The sequence below is a fragment of the Alexandromys fortis genome, unplaced genomic scaffold (assembly GCF_014885135.2).
Source record: "Alexandromys fortis isolate MF-2015 unplaced genomic scaffold, M_Fortis_MF-2015_v1.1 scaffold_99, whole genome shotgun sequence".
NCBI lineage: Eukaryota > Metazoa > Chordata > Mammalia > Rodentia > Cricetidae > Alexandromys > Alexandromys fortis.
In genome coordinates this window covers 5,442,033-5,451,885 of record NW_026067982.1, presented here as the reverse complement: position 1 = coordinate 5,451,885, position 9,853 = coordinate 5,442,033, and positions in this window count along the sequence as shown.

Sequence of the window (9,853 nt, the reverse complement as noted above, 5' to 3'; positions counted from 1 at the left end):
CTGATTTTCCAGTGCTGGGATTAAAGGTATGTGCCACCAAGCCTGGCCCTGTTAGTGAAGCTTTTTATCTCAGTGGAAGCATGAAATGAGCCCAGGGTGGCACCCTGGCTCCTAACGACACCCATTTTATTTCCAGCCATCATCATGCACTGGCAAATTTAGAAAATTATGAAAAATAGAGAGATACCAAGAGTCTGCACATGTCAAAAAAATACAGAATAATAAGTTCCTGGCTCTATACTTGGATTACAACATTGACTGCATACATAGATTCAGAGGACAACAGAATTGATCAGCCATCTGTAAACACCCTAATGAGATCAACAGAATTGATCAGCTGTCTGTAAACATCCTGATGAGAATCAACAGAATCGATCAGTCATCTGTAAACATCCTAATGAGATCAACAGGCTCTATCAGTCATCTGTAAACATCCTGATGAGGATTCAGATTGGACAAGAGAATTCATGAAGACCAATGCAAACTGGTATCTGTGCTCAGAGACCTGTCCTAGGTTAGAGGTGAGGACCTTGCTTTGTTCTCTTGAAGCTAATACTCAGATCGGGGGTCAGATTTACAGGAAGGAAGATGGTGACTGCCTAAGAAGAAAACCTGAAAAAGAAATGAAGATTCTAAAAATAGACTGCCTGGAAAGAGAGCCGTGTTCCTGACACTCAGATCTTCACATTCATTCTGAGTGACCTTCAGAATTTGTAAAAATATTTTTTATTTGGTGAAAGCTGTGTTAGCTGGTTTGTGACCTCTCCTCCTGCCTGCCCTGGTTTTTACTTTTCAAATGTTAACAACATGCTAAATGTTGACCTCCTTCTAATGTCCTTGGTGCACACCCTTTTGAGATTTCCATATTTGGTTTTATTTATTATAAAGATCAGCTTTTATCTGTATCTATCTCTCTGTATGTGTCTCTATGTCTATGAATGATTTTTATAAATAATAAACCTTTTGGCTAACAAGGATGTTAAATTTATTTCTAACAATGTGTAGAACTAAATCCTTCAGCTCAGGCCACTGTTTTGATGATCTTGCCAGATTATAATGGAACCACATTCAAGATCCTTCTAACTCATCGTCCCTAATGGGTTTCTTTGAGTGTGTATTGAATCTGCTTTAACTTTGTTTCATTAGGCCATCACATGTGACTAAACTATTGGTGTTAGAACATTAATGTCACTATCAAAACCAAGTATGCACCAAACGATTATCCTGTCAATCCGCCACCTGCTCATCTGTACAGACCCCTTACTCTCTGGTTGGCTCCCATCCCTTCCATGATGGACATGGCACACTACCCACTTTCATTCCACAGGCTTTTTAGGAAACCTGCAAGGTTCTCAATCCAACATCCAAGAACTCTCTACCCTAAATATTCAGTATACATCCCCAAACCACAGACAGTTTGTAGCCAGTTTTGTCAAGCTTTCAAGAGTGAATTTAGGAGATTGTTATTTTTCATGAACGGCACACGGAACATGGTCTCCATCTATGACAGGTACTCCTGTGTGTACCCCTCCAAGAAACTCTAGGCTTGTTTCTGCAGCTTTGACTATACTTCTATTCTTTGGCCTTCGGTGATGCCTGCAAGTGTATAGCACTTACTTTATGAAGCCTTACTGTTCATGTTTTGAAAATGTTAAGCAATTGTAGAGAAAGAGATTCAGGTAAGAATTTTTGAGACCTGATGTATAACAGAGCAGAGTGGTTAGGTGACAGAGAATGTAAAAGTTCGTGAGGGATAAAATATTTTTCCATTACGTTAATGTTATTTGCTCCCAAACTAATAGCCCAACACAGCGAAGTCTAGTGCTGATTGTGAGCATCTTACCCAGTCCCCATTTACCTGAAGTTCAAGGACAAAACTCTTGCCTTTATCCTTCTCTGTTCTACTGGCTTCAAAGGAGAGTTGAGGCCCACTAGAGGCTGGCGGTACCTTGTGATATCTGAGAGATACTCACTTCTTTAGTTCTGTAGTGGACAGGGCTCAGGTCACAGCTCTTCTCCCTGAGAAGTCATGATAGCATATGCAGTGGACAGTACCGAGGCTCCTCCTAACCTAGGATGAGAGTATGCCCCTCACCCTGATGCTCTGAGACCAAGAAGCAACCTGTGTTATCAAACCTGCTCCTGAAACTATAGCTGCACACATCAATTCTGCCCTCAGGGAATTCTGATAGCTTGTGTGCTTTGAACCTAGGGGCTTCTGCATATTAAAGAAAATACTATAGCACTGAGTTGTACCCCAGTCCTTCAGACTTTTTAAAAGCAATGGCTTTTAAGTGACTATGACCTTGGAGACCTAAGGCCCCACTGTGGCAATTACAATGAACTTGACTGGCTCTCCGAGATCTGCCTTGCAGCTCTCAGTACTCTATTCCCCCAGCTCTGTCAAACCTAAGTGACCTACGGTATGTTCTCAGGACAGCTTCTGACATGGTCATGTGACTCTGCAGCCTGGGATTCCTTCTAGTCCCTACTTTGACCCCTACTAACCCTTTGCCAGACAGACAAATTCTACGTTGCACTTGAAGCCTGACATTCTCAGCAAACTTCAGTTGTCTTCCTTCTCTGGAGTTTTCATACGATGCCCAGATAGTTGTCCATTTGTCCATCTGATATTTATTTCCTTTCCTTTATGTGAATTAGGATGCATTCACTTCCTTCCTCTCTTCTTTTGCTTTTGAATTTCATTCATTTATTAATTTTTAAGATTAGAATATAAACTAATAGTTTTCATCATTAGACATTCATATATCTATACTATACTTTGCTTTTATTTTTATCCTTCCCCATTGCCTATTTTCTTCTTTTTTTTTAAAAAATGATTTATTTATTAAGTCCACAGTGTTCTGCTTGCATGTATACTTGCATGACAGAAGAGAGCACCAGATCTCATTACAGATGATTGTGAGCCACCATGTGGTTGCTGGGAATTCAACTCAGGACCTCTGGAAGAGCAGCCAATGCTCTTAACATCTGAGCCATCTCTCCAGTCCCCATTGCCCATTTTCTTTTTTTTTTTAATTATTATTATTATTTATTTATTTATTAAAGATTTCTGTCTCCTCCCTGTCACCGCCTCCTATTTCCCTCTCCCTCCCCCAATCAACTCCCCCTCTCTCATCAGTCTGAAGAGCAGTCAGGGTTCCTTGCCCTGTGGGAAGTCCAAGGACCTCCCACCTCCTTCCAGGTCTAGTAAGGTGAACATCCAAACAGCCTAGGCTCCCCATTGCCCATTTTCAATCCCCATTCACCCCTAGCTGGTTCACTTTTTCCTCCAGTTAGTTCAACTTTCTGTTTCCTGATTACATGTATCCCTTTATGCCCTCTATTAATATTCTGCTTTGCTTTCTATTTATGTGATAAAGGTCAGGTTGGGGAGGAAAGGGTTTACTTGATTTTATAGTTTAGTCCATCATTCAGAGAATTCAGGGCAGGAACCTGGAGGCAGGAACTGAAGCAGAGGCCATAGGGTAATGCTGCTTACTGGCTTGCTACTCTTAGCCTGCTCAGTTTGCTTTCCTTTTTTTTTATTATTGTTTAAATCCTGAATTTCTTCTTTTATTGATTTTTATTCAGCTCTACATTTTTCTCTGCTCCCCTTCCTCCCTTCCTCCCCTCTCCTTCAATCCTCTCCTATGATCCCCATGCTCCCAATTGACTCTGGAGATCTTGTCTTTTTCTATTTCCCATGTAGATTAGATCCATGTATGTCTCTCTTAGTGTCCTCATTGTTGTCTAGGTTCTCTGGGATTGTCATTTGTAGGCTGGTTTTCTTTGTTTTATGCTTACAAATCACTTATGAGTGAGAGCATATGATATTTGTCTTTCTGGGTCTGGGTTACCTCACTCAAAATGATGTTTTCTAGATCCATCTATTTGCCTGCAAAATTCAAGATGTTATTTTTTCCTGCTGTGTAGTACTCCATTGTGTATATGTACCACATTTTCCTTATCCATTCTTTGGTCTAGGGGCATTTAGGTTGATTCCAGGTTCTGGCTATGACAAACAAAGCTGCTATGAACATAGTTGAGCACATGTCCTTGTGGCACGATTAAGCATCCTTTGGATATATACCCAAAAGTGGTATTACTGTGTCACGGCCCACCCTCGTCCCGCAAGGATGATGCGACCACCGGAGCTCTTCTTGCAGCAGTTTATTCCAGGACTTTTTACAATTTTCCCTCTCTTCCTTCCTCTCTCCCCTCTCTGCCTCTTCCTCTCTCTCCCTCTCTCCTCCTCTCTCCTCCCGGGCAAACCTCTCCCAGCCCTAAAGTAGGCATGAGTTGCCAATTCTGGATTGCCAGGTGGGCACTGCCCATAGGCCCACGCACATGCAAGCAGCTGATAATCATTGCTTTATCATAGCATAGGTCAGGCCTTAGCCATCTCAGGAGTTGATTATACATCTCCATCAGGTGTGACACCACGCAGCTCGCTACATTACTGGGTCTTGAGGAAGGTTGTTTCCTAATTTTCTGAGAAATCGCCACACTGATATCCAAAGGAGCTGTACCAGTTTGCATTCCCACCAGCAATGCAGAAGAGTTCCCTTTTCCCCACAACCTCTCCAGCATAAGTTGTCATCAGTGTTTTTGATCTTGGCCATTTTTCCAGGTGTAAGATGGAATCTCAGAGTTGTTTTTATTTGCATTTCTCTGATGACTAAGGATGTTGAACATTTCCTTAAGTGTCTTTCAGTCATTTCAGATTCCTCTGTTGAGAGTTCTCTGTTTAGGTCTGTACTCCATTTTTTATTGTCCTTTTGATGACCAATTTCTTGAGTTCTTTGTATATTTTGGAGATCAGACCTCTGTCCGATGTGGGGTTGGTAAAGATCTTTTCCCATTCTGTAGGTTGTCGTTTTGTCTTGTTGACTTTGTCCTTTGCTTTACAGAAGCTTCTCAGTTTCAGAAGGTTCCATTTATTAATTGTTTCTCGCGGTGTCTGTGCGAAGTGATCTCCTGTGCCAATGCGTTCAATTGTATTTCCCACTTTCTCTTCTATGAGGCTTTATGTTGAGGTCTTTGATCCATTTGGGTTTGAGTTTTGTGCATGGTGGTAGATATGGATCTATTTTCATTCTTCTACATGTTGATATCCAGTTATGCTAGCACCATTTGTTAGATATGCTTTCTTATAAAGAACCTTCATCTGGCGATGGATGGAGATAGAGACAGAGACCCACACTGGAGCACCGGACTGAGCTCCCAATGTCCCAATGAGGAGCAGAAGGAGGGAGAATATGAGCAAAGAAGTCAGGACCACGAGGGGTGCACCCACCCACGGAGACAGTGGGGCTGATCTATTGGGAGCTCACCAAGGCCAGCTGGACTGTGACTGAAAAAGCATGGGATAAAACCAGACTCTGAATATGGCAGACAATGAGGACTGATGAGAAGCCAAGGACAATGGCACTGGGTTTTGATCCTACTTCATGTTCTGGCTTTGTGGGAGCCTAGCCAGTTTGGATGTTCACCTTCCTAGACCAGGATGGAGGGGGGAGGACTTTGGACTTTCCACAGGGCAGGGAACCCTGACTGCCCCTCAGACTGGAGAGGGAGGGGGAGAGGAGTGGGGGGAGGGGGAGAAGAGTGGGAGGAGGGGGAGGGAAGAGGGAGGCGGGGAGGAGGCGGAATTTTTTTTCAATAAAAAAAAAGAATCAGAGCCTCAAGCAAAAAAAAATATGCTTTCTTTTTACCATTTGATATTTTTTGCCTCTTTGTTAAAAATCAAGTGTTCAAAAGTGTGTGGATTAATATCTGGGTCTTCGATTTGGTTCTATTGGTTTTCCTGTCTGTTTTTATGCCAATAAAAGACTATTTTCAGTACTGTAGCTCTGTAGTAGAGCTTGAAGTCAGGGATTGTGATGCCTCCAGAAATTCTTTTATTGTGCAGGATTGTTTTGCCTATCCTGGGTATTTTTGCTTTTCCATTCTTTTAAGGTCTGTGAAGAATTTTGCTGGGATTTTGATGGACATTGCGTTGAATCTGTAGATTGCTTTTGGTATTTGGGGCATAGATGTTCAGTATTGAGATTTCCTCTTGATGGATTTGTCCTCTGATATTAATAAAATGTTCTTCTTTGTCTCTTTTGATTGATTTTAGTTTAAAGTCTATTTTGTTAGATATTAGGATAGCTACACCAGCTTGTTTCTTAGGTCCATTTGATTGTAATTTTTTTCCCTCTGAGGCGATGTCTGTCTTTGAGGTTGAGGTGTGTTTCTTGTGTGCAGAAGAAGGATGGAAGGATGGATTCTGTTTTCTTATCCAGTCTGTTATCCTGTGTCTTTTTAATAGATGAGTTGAGTCCATTTATATTAATGGCCAGTAATTGCTATCTCCTGTTAATTTAGTTTTTATTGTTGGTGATGTTAATTTGTGTGTTTTTCACTTCTTTGGGATTTGATGCTGTGAGATCATCAGTTGTCTGTGTTTTTGTTGATGTAGCCAACTTCCTTGGGTTAAAGTTTTCCTTCTAGTACTTTGTTTTTTCTTTTTTTGTTTTAAAGCAGCAAGAACTGCATTTTTTTCTACAGATGACAAGTTCAGTGAGCAACATCAGCATCTTGAAATTCCTTTTTTTTCTTTATTAAAAATTTCCACCTCCTCCTCTCCTCCTATTTCCCTCCCCCTCCCCTCTCCAGTCCTAAGAGAAGTCAGAATACCCTGCCCTGTGGGAAGCCCAAGGCCCTCCCCCATCCACCCAGGTCTAGGAAGGTATGCATCCAAACAGACTAGGCTCCCCAAAAGCCAGTACATGCAGTAGAAACAAAACCCAGTGCCATTATCATTAGCTTCTCAGTCAGCACTCATTGTCCACCATGTTCAGAGAGTCTGGTTTGATCACATGCTCCATCAGTCCCAGTCCAGCTGGCCTTGGTGAGCTTCCATTAGATCAGTCACACTGTCTCAGTAGGTGGACACACCCTTCGCAGTCCTGACTTCCTTGCTCATCTTCTCCCTCCTTCTGCTCTTCATCTGGACCTTGGGAGCTCAGCCCAGTGCTCCAGTGTGGGTCTCTGTCTCTATCTCCATCCATCACTGGATGAAGGTTCTATGGTGATATTCAAGATATTCATCAGTGTGGCTATGAGAGATGGTCAATTCAGGCACCCTCTCCTCTGCTCCCTAACGACCTAGCTGGGGACATCCCCTTGGACACCTGGAAACCCCTCTAGAGCCAAGTCTCTTGCCAATCCTAAAATGGCTCCCTTAATTAAGATATCTTCTTCCTTGCTCCCATGTCTACCCTTCCTCCATCTCAACTATCCCACTCCCCCAAGCTCTCCCCAATCCTCCTCTTCTCTCTTCTCTTTCCCCCTCTCCCCTTCCCCCTATCCCACCCCCACCCCTGTGCTCCCAACTTTTGCCCAGTGATCTTGTCTACTTCCAATTTCCAGGAGGATAAATATATGTTTTGCTTTGAGTTCACTTTATTATTTAGCTTCTCTAGGATAACGAACTATAGGTTCAATGTCCTTTGTTTATGGCTAGAATCCACTAATGAGTGAGTACATACCATATTCATCTTTTTGGGTCTGGGTTATCTCACTCAGTAAAGTGTTTTCTGTTTCTATTTTGCATGAAAAATTCAAGATATCATTTTTTTTAACCGCTGAGTAGAACTCTAATGTTATATACTAATGGTATATGTGCCAGGGTAGCACTGTTAGGAGTTTTGGCTTTGTTGCTGTGGTTACGGCATTATTAGAGAAAGTATGTCCCTGTGGGGGCGGGTTTTGAGGTTTCTTATGCTTAGGAGTCCAGTGAGTCAGTTGACTTCCTGTTGCCTGCAAGATGTAGCACTCTCAGTTCAGCAGCACATCTTCCTGCATGCCACCATGCTCCCTGTCAGGATGATAATGAACGGAACCTCTGAAACTCTAAGAGAGCCACCCTGATTAAATGCTTTCTTTATAAGACTACCATGGCCATGGTGTCTCTTCATAGCAATAAAAACCGTAACTAAGACAACATACTAAAGAGGTGGTGGTTACACAGAGCTGCTTATCTTTGATGGTTGTTTCTTGTTTTAAAGATTAGGCAGAATTATATTTTGTGATCATTAGGATGGAGATAGTTTACTTGTTTATTTAAGTTTATTATTAGATGTTTTTGGTGTATTCTGGCCCAAACCATAGCACAGGTCAATAGTTCTTCCTATTTTTGATCCTATCAAAATTCGAGATTAAGGTAGGAAAAGCTTATAGCAGGGGGTCGTATTAGAATAAAACCAGAAAACCATTTCCTTCTAGAGATTTCTCTCATCTAATGATCCCCCTGCCTAGAAGTCAAAATATCATCCAGGAAAGATCCTGCCTCTGATCTCTGTGATCTTACCTGTGGTTCTTTCCCTCCTCCTTCCATTTTTTTTCAAGATCACATCTTTATCTAACTCATTTCTAATAATATGTGTAGCATCACGAGCTCGTGGCTTTACTGGGAAAGATTCTAACCTACATCCGTCTTGGGCCAGAGCTTCATTGTGTCTGCCACTCTGCCCTTTGTCCCAGCCTACCTGAGATCTGCCCTATTAACTAGGCCAAGGCAGTTTCTTTAATAACCAATGAAAGCAACACAAATACAGAAGGACCTCCTACACCAACTCGGAGTGTAGGTGAGAGCATGCTCACACCCAGGCATGGTAGTTTAAATATGTAGTTAAGTCTGTATCTGTTTTCCTAAAACTAGGACCAGCTGGATAGATTTACAGGAAGGTGGACTGTGGCTTAGGAAGAAACAAATCTTGATGAGAAAATGGAGTCTGAAAGTGGATTCCCTGGAAAGGATTTGACTCTCTAGTGACTTCTAAGCTTCCCGATCACTCAGAGGTGGAATGGGTGTTTTTCAGGATATTATACGCCTGTTTCTGTATTAGATGCTTCTGTGATGAGTTCCTTCATGCCTCCATTCTTTGGAGAACTTTTTCTTTATTTATTTCCATAACTTAACATGATCTTGTTATTCATCTGCCTCTGACTTTTTCATTTGCTTCTCCTTTGGCATTATACTATTTGAGTTTTGAAAGGGATTTCAAAATTATTTGTGTGTTAACCTTCATAATTTATATGTTTAAAAACACATTTTGCTATTTAGGTGATTGTAGGGGAAGGGGTGCATTAGAGGAATGTTTTTGACATGTTCAAGAAAGCACCGAAGACTTTATGCGTGACAAGATGCTTTTTTATGAATTTAACTCCTTTATATACTGTACATCCAAATACAAGGGAGATCAGCATTAATTATCTAGTAGAATATAGTTCATTTTCTAAATTTTAACAGAGTGTCAGTGACTAAAAAAGATGGAAAGAGAGAAGAGGACAAGGGAAGCAGGGTTTGTGTTAATCTTTGAGTTTTTACCCAGTGACCCTTCATAGGTCTAGATTAGGGTGTGGTGGATCAGTCAAGTGGGGTTCTAGTAACAACTTTGTATACATTTCTGCAGAAGAAAAGGAGGTCATGGGATTGTACATATATACACAACTGTGGTTATACACGCATGCAAGTTGGTTTTTCTGCTATTGTGACATAATACCCGCAGGAACAATTTAAGGTAGGAAGAATTCATTTTGGCTCATGGAAGTGATGGAGGTGGGTCTTGTAATAATAAAGAAACTGCCTCGGCCCTCATAGGACAGAAAACTAGGTAGGCGGAGTAGACAGAAGAGAATTCTGGGAAAAGGAAGCTTAGTAGAGGAGTCGCCATGATGCTCCCACTCCAGACAGACGCAGGTTAAGATCCTCTCTGGTAAGCCAGCTCATGGGCTACACAGAATATTAGAAATGGGTTAGAACAATATGTAAGAGCTAGCCAATAAGAAACTGGACCTAGCC